We start from the raw sequence: 14216 nt of genomic DNA on the forward strand, positions 1-14216 counted from the left end.
AATATACTGAGTTCTGTTATTTAGGATGTCTTCGACCTACTCACATATTTTTGAACTTACTCGATATGCTCGTTCCTTCGTTAACAGCCTGCAACGGGGCACCGTGTCAAGTGCTTTCCGGAAATCTAGAAATCTGGAATCTGTCTGTTGCCCTTCATCCACAGTTAGCAGTATGTCATGTGAGAAAAGGGCAAGCTGAGTTTCGCACGAGCGATACTTTCTAACACCTTGCTGATTCGTAGACATGAGCTTTTCAGTCTCAAGTAACTGAGAATATGATTAAGGATTCTGCAGCAAACAGAAGTTAGGTAAATTGCTCTGTAAATTTTCGGTGCCGTTTCTTTACCCTTGTAATATGGTGAAGTCACCTGCTCTCTTTTCCAGTCTCTTGGGACTTTGTGCTGGGTGAGAGATTCACTATAAATGCTGGCTAGGACTAGGTACAGAGTAATCTCTGTAAAATAAAATTGCGATTTCATCCGGACCTGGCGATTTATTTGTTTTCAAATCTTTTAGCTGTTTCTCTACGCCAGGGATGGTTATTAGTGTGTCTCTCCGATGGTCAAATGACGGTATCTTTGCACGATTCTCCCGTATGAACGATTGCTTGAACGTGAACTTTAAAACTTCGGCTTTTGTTTTGCTTGGTCAACAAGGGACTTAATGGAGGTCTTAGGCTCGCTTAGCGATTTATTTACAAATACCAAATTGTCTTTTCTCAGTTCACAAAGAATTGGGTATTAAGTATCGTAGCTCTTGCGTTTCTGAAAAAGTGGCCGACAAAATATCGAACTGAATCCACCCGTAACTGATCATGAAATCTGGAATGTTCTTAGTAATGAGGGTTTCATACTAGAAAGCCAAATACTAGTTGTAACACGATGTCCTGCACGGAACCAGTATGTTCCAAAAAGACGTGCAAAAAAATGAAATTTTTCAGGGAATCATATCTCGGGTTCTATTGATCACAAAGTTGAGTGGTCAAGTGTTCTTCATTGCTCTTGGCTTTTTGACCATTGCGTATACCTATCGGGAGATCGGTCACGGTGTAGGTATCCTACAGTACTAGATAATTTTTTAAACATTACACACTTCCACTAGCCCACGAAGATTGTTCAAATCGGTTGATTTTTTGCATTAGGTTAGATCTAGCGTGGACCTTAGGCGCCTTATAGAAACATCATTTGTCCATGGTCGATTCCTGAGAAAACAGCAGAAACATGTTTTCAACCAGTTTTTGCACCGTGGTCCACAATTATGTAAATAAATAACCAAAGAAAATGGCCCAAATTTAAACTATATATTCTATTGACATTTTCTAGAACACCATTTTCCCGTTTACGAAAATCTTTTTCCATTATCAAGATACACCCGAGAAACTATAGTTTTTGAGTATATGTAGTGCCAATTGTGGCCACTACTATAAGTTACATTCATGGAAAATAGTCGGAATTTTTATCATACGTTCTTAAGATGATGTTCTCAGAGAACAGAAATTCTTTGTGATTTCAAAACAAACATCGCAGTTTTTTGTTTTCTGAAGGTGTAGCATAAGAACGTTGTACATTTTTATGTACAGTGTAGCTCTGCGCTCACTGTAAAGTAAGGGAAGCACCTATTACGTCGTTTGTCCATTTTACGCAATACGTTTCTAACATCGCTTTAAAACCTTTATTTTTATTCCTCAGGTGGCAGTTTTATAATTTTTTAATGTAACGTAGCAATAAAATATTTTTTGAACGAAAAGAACAGCGGTTCCAATTTGGACGAAAAGAACACTTACTGTGTGTTGTGTTAACCGCATATTATGCATATTTGTTGTTTATATGCAAGTATGTTGAGGCATATATATTAACTATTGAAATTTTAGTAATCTATAAAATTCGTTTTATATAAGCAGGTAAAAGAAGGGAACTTGTAGACAAATAGGTCTCTGTAAGCAAAAAAAGCCGAATATGTTCCTCTTTAAAGGACTCTGAGAGAAAAGCTTCAATCCATCTTCATCACCAAAAAATTAGGCATATGGAAGAGAGAGAAGAGAGATGCCTGTGGTAGCGAACGAGAGGAGAGACAGTGATGGTGGGAAAGAGCAGGTGTCAGTAAACGAGAAAGAGAGGTGGATGAAGACAGTAGCATTGAGAGCGAAAGGCAGAGGACTGTTAGTGGGAGACAGTGGAAGGCCTAGGAGACAAACCACAAGCAGAAGCTCCCCAAGGACACGAGTGCAGAGGGGATGCGAAAAGACTGCGGACTGTAAGTGAGAAAGAAAGCGACAGTGGTAAAGGAGAGAAAAGGAATACGAGGAAAACAGTGACAGTGGGACAAAGAGGCAGAGAATGTAGCAGAGAAGTAGAACATGTTAAGGTAGAGCGAGAGGAAGCGATGAAGACAGTGACAGTGGGAGGGACAGGCAAGAGGAAATGCCATGGGAGGTAAAGGAGGCAGTGGCAGAGAGATGTATATAGACAGTAGCAGTGCGACGAAGATGCTGAGTAGGAAGGCTTAACTACAAAGAGAGACTGGATGAAATGATGTAGAATGCTCCGTATTAAGAGCACTTGTATGTTCGTACGGCAGAAGTTTTGGTAAGGGAGGTAGAATGAAGATTGAGGCAGGTGATACTACATTTTACTGTTAGAGTATTTTAAGGCGGAACATATTCGCCTTTTCTGTTCTCTGACAGGAACATTTTTTCGCTAGTGATAATATAATTTGATTTGGTTCTTCAGTAGTACTGTACAGTTTAGAAGGTTACTCGCTGAAATATAGCTCCATGAAAAAGATAGTGAAGTAAAACGAGTTAAGGCTTTGGAGCCCTGTCCGTGAATGGGTTTCCGTCCAGACTGCTTGCAGACTGCAGCATTTCTTCTCCATGGCTCTAGGAGGGAGAATATGGCGGCCCAGCGCCCCGGCAGCTTTTCCATCCTGGGAACAATCGCCGGTGCGCAGTATGACAGCAAACAGAGAGTACGTGTGGCCGCCCTGGAGAGACTGTAACGAGCAGAAATCCGAATTCATACGGAGTTTAGTCATTCACTTGCTAAATTGCCACAGCCACTATGAACTAGACAGCATAATTTAGAACGAGAAAATACTGTTGGCTCCTTAACGTCAGGTGTACAACACTAGTAACGAAAGATAATTGTCTGTGTCGTATAAGCATTTTCAGGTGGTAATGTAACGAAAGCGGAAGACGGAAGGAGGTGTAATATGTGCAATGAGATGTCGTGTTTCAAGTTCGTAAATAAACAGGCGGGACCGCGTAGTGCTTGGTCCCTGCGGCACTTTGCAGTGTATCGAGGTTAAATGGATTGTGTAATAGTAAATATCCGGTAATGCACAGGCGTACAACGATGAGTGGGAGCAGAAATATTGATTATAACGATTGTACTGTACGCCCAATTAACATTTCAATGTAAGTTTTGAAACTTTGACATAGCCCTCTTCGGCTCTGAGGTATGCGAACATCAACAACCAATGGAAGAACACAATAAAGAAAATTTTAAAAATAGGCCTGAAAATCAAGGTGAATAAAATTAAAATAGTGAATGAAAAATATATGGAAACTAAAATATTACATAGGAACTTCAGAAAGTAAGTCTCACATGTTTTCCCGTCCCAAGACCACCGCTCAAGAAGTGTGGCGCACTGTGGGATGTGAGTTCATATTCCGGATTGCCTGCAGGGACAGTTCTGCTGCTGTTTGAGTAACAGGTGGATCACAGTGTGCAAATCACAGCGTGCAGTTGAAATGCCGCAGCACGTGGACCTATACTAGAAAACACAAGTATGTGGGACAGTACAGTTGTCATTGGTGAATCGTATTAATTGCACACAAAACCACCGTGAATGACCAAATGCGATGTCGCACCCAGGGGCAGTGCGATGCTCACAACAATTCCGCCAAAGTCGTACAGACATGGCTGGCGCCGATCTGGAAGTCCAGATCCATCGCTGTGTAATTTACTACAGCTTTCTAGCGAGCTGAAAGAACTGTAGGGGGTCACCCCTGGGGTCAGGATTTTTATTGGGCGTATAGGCTGAGCAGGTGGTGTGGTGAGGCTACTGATGTAGGACGAGCTCGGTCGCAGGTGTGGACGCCTATTATATGCTCCGCGGCGTTACTGAGACGTCAATATCTGGAATAACGTTTCTTTAATGCATAAAGTGTACAGAGTTACACTCAAGAGCCAAAACATTACGACCACTGCCAACCTCTAGAGTGAATGCATCCCTGCGGTGTTCTTGACACCTGACGAGGTAAGGAAACAATGGAAGCAGGAAAGAGACGAACGGGCAGCCATTGTTGATAAGATACCGATGCAAATGCGGATATCCACTGAAATAAGAGGTTTTGACAAAGGGGACATTGCTATGCCTCTGTAGCTGGAAACGAGAATCTATAGAATGGCGAAGCTAGTCACCTGTATTACTGCCGGGAGCACCTATGGAAAGTGGTTGAAGGATGTTGACATAAAGAGTAGGGCGTACGGTCTTGCAAGGCCACGTCTCATCACGAAATAGAGGTCGGAGGATCCTCCACTGTGTTATCCAGGATAGGCGGCGATCTGTGGCAGATCTGATGACAAAATACATTCCTGGAAATGGAAAACAGAACACATTGACACCGGTGTGTCAGACCCACCATACTTGCTCCGGACACTGTGAGAGGGCTGTACAAGCAATGATCACACGCACGGCACAGCGGACACACCAGGAACCGCGGTGTTGGCCGTCGAATGGCGCTAGCTGCGCAGCATTTGTGCACCCCCCCGTCAGTGTCAGCCAGTTTGCCGTGGCATACGGAGCTCCATCGCAGTCTTTAACACTGGTAGCATGCCGCGACAGCGTGGACGTGAACCGTATGTGCAGTTGACGGACTTTGAGCGAGGGCGTATAGTGGGCATGCGGGAGGCCGGGTGGACGTACCGCCGAATTGCTCAACACGTGGGGCGTGAGGTCTCCACAGTACATCGATGTTGTCGCCAGTGGTCGGCGGAAGGTGCACGTGCCCGTCCACCTGGGACCGGACCGCAGCGACGCACGGATGCACGCCAAGACCGTAGGATCCTACGTAGTGCCGTAGGGGACCGCACCGCCACTTCCCAGCAAATTAGGGACACTGTTGCTCCTGGGGTATCGGCGAGGACCATTCGCAACCGTCTCCATGAAGCTGGGCTACGGTCCCGCACACCGTTAGGCCGTCTTCCGCTCACGCCCCAACATCGTGCAGCCCGCCTCCAGTGGTGTCGCGACAGGCGTGAATGGAGGGACGAATGGAGACGTGTCGTCTTCAGCGATGAGAGTCGCTTCTGCCTTGGTGCCAATGATGGTCGTATGCGTGTTTGGCGCCGTGCAGGTGAGCGCCACAATCAGGACTGCATACGACCGAGGCACACAGGGCCAACACCCGGCATCATGGTGTGGGGAGCGATCTCCTACACTGGCCGTACACCACTGGTGATCGTCGAGGGGACACTGAATAGTGCACGGTACATCCAAACCGTCATCGAACCCATCGTTCTACCATTCCTAGACCGGCAAGGGAACTTGCTGTTCCAACAGGACAATGCACGTCCGCATGTATCCCGTGCCACCCAACGTGCTCTAGAAGGTGTAAGTCAACTACCCTGGCCAGCAAGATCTCCGGATCTGTCCCCCATTGAGCATGTTTGGGACTGGATGAAGCGTCGTCTCACGCGGTCTGCACGTCCAGCACGAACGCTGGTCCAACTGAGGCGCCAGGTGGAAATGGCATGGCAAGCCGTTCCACAGGACTACATCCAGCATCTCTACGATCGTCTCCATGGGAGAATAGCAGCCTGCATTGCTGCGAAAGGTGGATATACACCGTACTAGTGCCGACATTGTGCATGCTCTGTTGCCTGTGTCTATGTGCCTGTGGTTCTGTCAGTGTGATCATGTGATGTATCTGACCCCAGGAATGTGTCAATAAAGTTTCCCCTTCCTGGGACAATGAATTCACGGTGTTCTTATTTCAATTTCCAGGAGTGTACAATGCTGGTGCAGGCAAAAGTATTTCGGTGCACACCGTTCAAAGGCCATTGTTGAACATGGAACATCATATCACACAACCCCTACGTGTTCCTGTGTTGACCCAAAGCCACCGTCAGTTGTGACTGCAATACGCACAGCGTCACTGAGTTTTCACAGTGCGTCAATAGAAACAGGTCGCCTGTCGGAGGAATTGTGTTACTTGTTACACCAGGTCGATCCCATCCAGGCGAGTGGCTGCACGAAACGTGAACCGCGCCACAGATGCAGGCCAGTGAGGGCAGAATTTTGCTATAGGGTAGACTTAGTCGGGCTTCCAAGGGATCTGTGGCGGTAAACGAGCGCATCATGACACAAGCGAACTACATGAACATCATTGTGGACCACCTGCATCACTTCATGCTTGAAGTTCTCCTCTACGGCGGTGTCATCTTCCAGCAAGATACACTCCTGGAAATTGAAATAAGAACACCGTGAATTCATTGTCCCAGGAAGGGGAAACTTTATTGACACATTCCTGGGGTCAGATACATCACATGATCACACTGACAGAACCACAGGCACATGGACACAGGCAACAGAGCATGCACAATGTCGGCACTAGTACAGTGTATATCCACCTTTCGCAGCAATGCAGGCTGCTATTCTACCATGGAGACGATCGTAGAGATGCTGGATGTAGTCCTGTGGAACGGCTTGCAATGCCATTTCCACCTGGCGCCTCAGTTGGACCAGCGTTCGTGCTGGACGTGCAGACCGCGTGAGACGACGCTTCATCCAATCCCAAACATGCTCAATGGGGGACAGATCCGGAGATCTTGCTGGCCAGGGTAGTTGACTTACACCTTCTAGAGCACGTTGGGTGGCACGGGATACATGCGGACGTGCATTGTCCTGTTGGAACAGCAAGTTCCCTTGCCGGTCTAGGAATGGTAGAACGATGGGTTCGATTACGGTTTGGATGTACCGTGCACTAATCAGTGTCCCCTCGACGATCACCAGTGGTGTACGGCCAGTGTAGGAGATCGCTCCCCACACCATGATGCCGGGTGTTGGCCCTGTGTGCCTCGGTCGTATGCAGTCCTGATTGTGGCGCTCACCTGCACGGCGCCAAACACGCATACGACCATCATTGGCACCAAGGCAGAAGCGACTCTCATCGCTGAAGACGACACGTCTCCATTCGTCCCTCCATTCACGCCTGTCGCGACACCACTGGAGGCGGGTTGCACGATGTTGGGGCGTGAGCGGAAGACGGCCTAACGGTGTGCGGGAACGTAGCCCAGCTTCATGGAGACGGTTGCGAATGGTCTTCGCCGATACCCCTGGAGCAACAGTGTCCCTAATTTGCTGGGAAGTGGCGGTGCGGTCCCCTACGGCACTGCGTAGGATCCTACGGTCTTGGCGTGCATCCGTGCGTCGCTGCGGTCCGGTCGCAGGTCGACGGGCACGTGCACCTTCCGCCGACCACTGGCGACAACATCGATGTACTGTGGAGACCTCACGCCCCACGTGTTGAGCAATTCGGCGGTACGTCCACCCGGCCTCCCGCATGCCCACTATACGCCCTCGCTCAAAGTCCGTCAACTGCACATACGGTTCACGTCCACGCTGTCGCGGCATGCTACCAGTGTTAAAGACTGCGATGGAGCTCCGTATTCCACGGCAAACTGGCTGACACTGACGGCGGCGGTGCACAAATGCTGCGCAGCTAGCGCCATTCGACGGCCAACACCGCGGTTCCTGGTGTGTCCGCTGTGCCGTGCGTGTGATCATTGCTTGTACAGCCCTCTCGCAGTGTCCGGAGCAAGTATGGTGGGTCTGATACACCGGTGTCAATGTGTTCTTTTTTCCATATCCAGGAGTGTAATTGTCCATGTTGCAAAGTCGGAATCATGCTACAGTCGTTTGAGGGGCGTTATAGTGAACTTAAACTTGTGTCTTGGCCAGCAAATATGCCGGAAGTGTACTGGAACACACATGGGGCGCTAGCTGCGTGACAGCGAAACCACCATCCCGTAATTTGAGTGAACTGCTTGACCTGTGCGTAGGAATGTAGTGTCACATTCCTCTGGAATCCCGTAAAAGACCTGCACAATCCATGCCAAGCAAGTCTTTGTTGTACTGCGTTCAAAAATGGAGCAATACTCTATTAAACAGGTGGTCATAATGTTTTGGCTCATCATTGAATAAGGAGATGTAGTCGGCAGCCGGATACGGAAGCGCATGAGCCGTGAAGTAGTGCTGATGCTTTGTCAGCGAGTCAAGACTTCACTGCCACGGCCAGTCCCACGGCCGGCGTGCTGACGTAGTGGTGCCGCTGCCAGCCCAGATGTTTTGCAGTGACATAGTGTGGATCCATCTCGTCGTTCTGGAAGAGAGACGTGCGCTAAGGTGGGTGCTGGCAGTATACCACAGCCGTGGGGTGTCGTGAAGACGGATGGTCAGGATCCAGATGGGCGACACAGCTTACGGCTAGGGAGGCGCTATTCTGATGCCACACACAACAGGCTGTATGTGGTTGGCAGTCTGGAGTCACTCGGTGTGGCTCTTCACCACGGGATGCCCCAGACTAGCCCACATCCCTTCAGTCACGGTGTCAGTCACGCAGCAGCGGCAACTTGCAATGGCGAAGTCCCACTAGAGCCAGCTGGCAGTCGTCTCCGAGGCGAAGTGTTAATTCGGTCGCAGGCAGCACATCATGATTCGCCAGTCAAGCTATTCTGTAGTTAGCGAGACTGTCATTCCGTTGGAATCAGAAATTGATGATCTAACACTGAGACTGAGGTTTCGGAAATGGTCGTATTTAAAGCTGGACATACACTGATGAGCCAAAACCACAGCAGAGTCATTCGAAGTTTTGAAGAATATTGGTAGGTAGGTCATCACAGAGTAGACCCACTGTAGTCCTAGTAGAGATTGTGGTATTGGTGCGCCACCAGAGGTCTAGACCCACTGCAGTCCTTGTAGAAATAATGGTATTGGTGAGTCATCAAAGGTGTAGACCCACTGTAGTCCTTGTAGAGATGGCTAGCAGTCATCTGCTGTGACTGTGCAGGTGCAAAATCACCATTGAAGAGTCTTGCGGAGAATATAGCAAGTCCATGAACCACCACTTGTGCACTCACAAAAAATTTTTGTCCCTTGCTGAATTATCAACACACGTGCAAACACTAAGACCACTTGCTTAATAACTTGTTTGTCCATCTTTGGAACGAAATACATCAATGATTCAAAGTGTCAGGAATCCTACAGGTTGCAGGTATGTTTGTGTACGTATGTGATATTAGACGTCGTGTATTTCGCGGAAGTAACGGACAGCTGATTTGCGTACGAGGAGATTTGTATCAGCCGAATTTGATCCACGAGAGATCATCGACAGTTCACTACAACGCTCTTCAAACCACTGTAGCATGGTTCTGGTTCCGAGACACGGACAGTTCTACTGCGTAAAGGGATGCAGGTGAATCTGAGCTGTCAGCATGTATTCAATTACAGCCACAGGTTCCATACAAGAGCAGGAAAATGTCTCGCATAGCAAAATATTGCTCCCTCCAGCGTGCGTCCGTGGCGGGCTGTGCGTTTCGAGCTGACGCTCACCTCAATGAAGGCATTTGTGGAGACGAACATCGGCGCAGCGTAGAAAAAGTGTGATTCACATGATTAGCAGACTTGTTTACATTGATCGACGGTCGAATCCCGATGGTCCTGTGCCCAACGCAATGGCAGTGTACGACGTCGTTGGGTCACCGTGTGAACACGTACGAATTACGACGAACAGTGTGGTCCGAAGTACTTGTACGTTCACCAGCATTGTGCTCTGTCGGTAGAGATGCCACAGATTACCCCATCTGTACTATTTTATATGGCTGACAAGCCTCCAAACCTCACGATCTGAGAATACGCGTGGACGTCCAGCTACTTAGCACCTAGTAGTAGTCTCTTTCCGTGTATGCTCACGACAGTAACATGTGGACCAGGTTCGTCGGTGTCAAGATACTCGTTCACAGGCTCTGAGTAATCTTTCCTTCCTTAAGGTCACTTAGTGGGTTTCCCTATTTGCAACCCATATCTTCACTAGAGTGATCCCTCGTCAGTGTCTGCTCGGCTTACATACTTATGTTAGCACATCACGTGCCTGCAAAGCAACCAGGCTGCATCCAACGTCACGGTGGGCAGTGCTCATAATGTCTTCGCGTATCCGCGTGAAGCCATTTCTACCGGCTATGCGGTCATTTTTCCTCTTTATCCGGAGGCCTCAGCGGACTTTCCCCATAGGATCCCATCGGGATGTGTCAATTGTTGTCTAGGAACTGAATCTGCTGTGCAATACATCTGGGGGAAAGCTATTTCCCTACAATGGTGTCCTTCACACAGCGGTACCAGAGTGGACTTCTGTCGTCGAGGTACTGATCGATTGACAGGACGTTCTGACCGATGTGCAGACAGATTTGTTGACTGCGTACAAAACTAGTGTTGTGTATCTGTATCACTTGAAGTGTAGTCCGGTGGAAGGGGAACGGAAATCTCGAGGAGTAAAATGACCCGCAGTGCTTTCAGCAAACTAAATAGCTTTTTGAAACAGAATGGCAGGGGATGTTTTGTCCTGAGCTGGTATAACAAGTTAATAAGAATTATGCAACCGTTTTTTTTTCCTTCAGTTCCGAGATTAACGCGAGCGAGTAATAAATGGATGTATTCGAACATCATAAATAGGATATTGAAGAGGTATTTTAAACATAGCTGCACAACAGCAACGGTTCTACGTAATAAAATTATAAACAGCCGACCAGTTGCAATGGATTAAGAATTCTTTACCTAGGTTTCAACAAATTTAAATTTGTGTTCTTCAGAAGGTGGCAATTTTACATTAGTATGGACTAATGTACCATCGCCGTCTTTACAAATGTCGGCATAGATCCCTTTGTCAAAATTAAAATATATCCCTAGAAATAGGGTTTGTCACGTAAATATAAATTAGTACATGGATGTTGCAGAGCTCACAACCCTATTTCTAGGGATATATTTTAATTTTGACAAATGGATCTATGCCGACATTTGTAAAAACGGCGATGGTACATTAGTCCATACTAATGTAAAATTGCCACCTTCTGAAGAAGACAAATATAAATTTGTTGAAACCTAGGTAAAGAATTCTTTATCTATTGCAACTTGTCGGCTGTTTATAATTTTATTATATTGAAGAGGAAAAAGAATAGTTAGCTAATGGATGGAATGATAAGTCTCTTAGAACTTTTGTGTTGTCCGCCGTCAATCGTATTTGACATGACGTAGCAAAACTATGGATGAGGGCTAACAAGCGTACCTTTTTGCACGTTGTACATCTTCTGCCAGTAAGACACACTCTTTGCTTTCTTTCGCAACAGTATTTTCTACATCATGGTTGTAGTTTAAGTTGTTCGTAATTGTAATTCCTAGGTATCTATTAGCACAGATTGCCTTTAAAAATCCTGTGAATTCTCGTGTATTCCTTATAATTTGTGTGATGTATCGTGTGTCCAAAAATTTAACGCAGTTTTTTTTTTGTACTCGTGTGCAGAACGTATAGATTGAGTAATACCGCTAGCATACTTTACAAATGACCTGAAAGTCTTTGGACTGTCTGCCAGACTTCTATACAGATCTGCGTCATAGCAACTATTAAAAGCAGCTCACACTAAAGTTCGCCTACAACACTTGCTTCCTAAAGACATATTTAATGAGAAATGGGTTGTCTCTGTACGACGACAACCGAGGAGATTAAACTCCGTGTGCGCAAGAAGCGGGGGTTGTGGGGAAGTAATATTATGTAATATTCCTTCCTCACCTCGAAACGTGACGAAATTGCTGCGGTTTCAGCCGCTGTCTCATCTCTGCAGTTTACACAGTCTTTCCGTAAACACACACACAGAGACTGCACTAGCTTTGTAAGCCGGCCTTAATACCCACGTACTCTGTTTCCACTAAGTTGCATGTCTCATAAGCACCTAGAGGGCGCAAATATTTTCTCTACTCTCTTAGCAGCATTCATTCCAGTATTGCTCGACTCAGAATGCATTAGACGGCGCTAAGAGAAGTGTACCGTTCAGTAGTCCCTTTTAAGTAGCAGGAGTGTTTATTAAGGTAGACAGGTATGCATAACTTAGGAAGGACTGTTAATTACTACATTGAGAAACTGCACATCGACTAATACTCTGGAATAGCATCAGTTTGCAGCGGCTTGAAATCTCCACCCAGCCACAATATTAGTCTGATTTTTCATAGTTTTCCTTAATCTCTTCAGACAAATACTGCGCGAGGTTTTTCTTTTCCCTTTCCAAACCCGAGCTCGTTTTCAGTCATTGACTTTGGCACTGATAGTAGGTAAAGTGTGAACCAGTTGTCAGTACGTTTGGCACACATCCCACAGGGATCATATCTGTAATTAGGATTTTTTGTACCTTATTATTTCGACTACAAAGCTATATTCCAGGAACTGCATTACAAAGAAGAATAATTCGTTATATCCACTTTGGACGACGAACTGCAATTGAAATTGGCAGCTTGTGTAGATATATAAACCAATCGCTTTTAGCACAACCAGTTTCGAGAGACACTGCAGGCTCATCGCCATATGGAATTGTTACAGGAACATTATTCTCTGGAACAGGTGCTGTTACACGCTACCGCCGTGGCACAAAACGGAAATTTAATCGTGAGGTAACGATCTGAATAAAAAACGAGAAGTAAATTTTGTTTCTTAGTTCTTGCGTTACATCGGATCTTGGTATCCACGGCAAATTCATTTTGATTTGGGACAGCTTGAACGTTAAACACACACACACACACACACACACACACACACACACACACACACACACACACTTACTACATAAGTAAGAGTGAAAAAGTTTCTAACGCCCTCAGGGGCTCAGCATTCATTTGCTGGGTACGGGCTTGGTGTAACCGGGGATCCTTAGCTGAGGACTGGTAAGCGCCGCCAGTCCCCTGTCACCGTAAGCTCTGAGCATACTTCAGCGATTACTGTGCCGCACGGCGGTGGAACGTTGTGTGTCACAGAGAATGGGGACCTTAGCTTGACCGCCAGGGCTCGGGGATCGTAAAAATATCTATAAAAAATCCTTATTATCAAGGTGCGTTGCACGCTGATGAGATGCGTGGCTGTTGAGGTAGAAAAACCGTTAGCGGGCAACTCTAGGGAGCCTGCCGCGCCTCAGTTATACAGTGAAGAGCCAAGGAAACTGGTACACCTGCCTAATATCGTATAGGGCACCCACGAGCACGCAGAAGTGCCGCAACACGACGTGGTATGGAATAGACTTACGTACGAAGTACTGCTGTAGGGAGATGACACCACGAATCCTGCAAGGCTGTCCATAAATACGTTAGAGTACGAAGGGGTAGCAGATCTCTTCTGAACAGCTCGTTGCAAGACGTTACAGATAAGGTTATTATGTTGATGCGGAAGTGTTTAAACTTAGAAGAGTGTTCCTCAAGCCACTCTGTAGCAATTCTCAACGTGTGGTGTGTCGCACTTTTCTGTTAGAATTGCCCAAGTCAGTCGGAATGCACAATAGAAATGAATGGATGCACATGATCAGAGAGGATGCTTACGTCCGTACCACCTGTCACAGTTGTATCTAGACGTATCACTCTAACTGCACACGCCTCACACCATTACAAAGCCACCGCCAGCTTGAATAGTCTCTTGCTCACGCGCAGGGTCCATGGATTCATGAGGTTGGCTCCATACATATCCAACCGCTCGATACAATTTGAAACGAGACTCGTCCGACCAGGCAAAATGTTTGCAGTCATCAACAATAGTATGTCGGTGTTCACAGGGCCCAGCTTTGTGTCGTGCAGTCATCAAAGGTACACGAGTGGGCCTAAAGCCCATATTGATCATGTATCGTTGAATGGTTCGGACGCTGACACTGTGACACTTCTTCATGACCCAGCATTGAAATCTGCAGCAATTTGCACAAGGGTTGCACTTCTGTCCCGTTCAACGTTTCTCGTCAGTCACCGTTGGTCCCGTTCTTGCTGGATCTTTTTCCGGCCGCAGCGATGTCGGAGATTTAATGTTTTACCGGATTCCAGATATTCACGGTACACTCGTAAAATGGTCGCACAGAAAACTCCCCACTTCATCGCTACTTGCTGTGTCCCGTCGCTCGTGCGCCGATTGTAACATCACT

The 14216-nt window shown here is 46.8% G+C and overlaps 1 protein-coding gene across 1 annotated transcript in view; it reads left to right on the forward strand.

The window, feature by feature from the left end:
- Positions 1-14216, forward strand: part of LOC126101510 (NACHT and WD repeat domain-containing protein 2-like) — a 1881963-nt gene that overhangs the window by 43583 nt on the left and 1824164 nt on the right. The window lies entirely within an intron of this gene.

This window comes from Schistocerca cancellata, chromosome 9, assembly GCF_023864275.1.
Source record: "Schistocerca cancellata isolate TAMUIC-IGC-003103 chromosome 9, iqSchCanc2.1, whole genome shotgun sequence".
NCBI classification, from domain to species: Eukaryota; Metazoa; Arthropoda; class Insecta; order Orthoptera; family Acrididae; genus Schistocerca; species Schistocerca cancellata.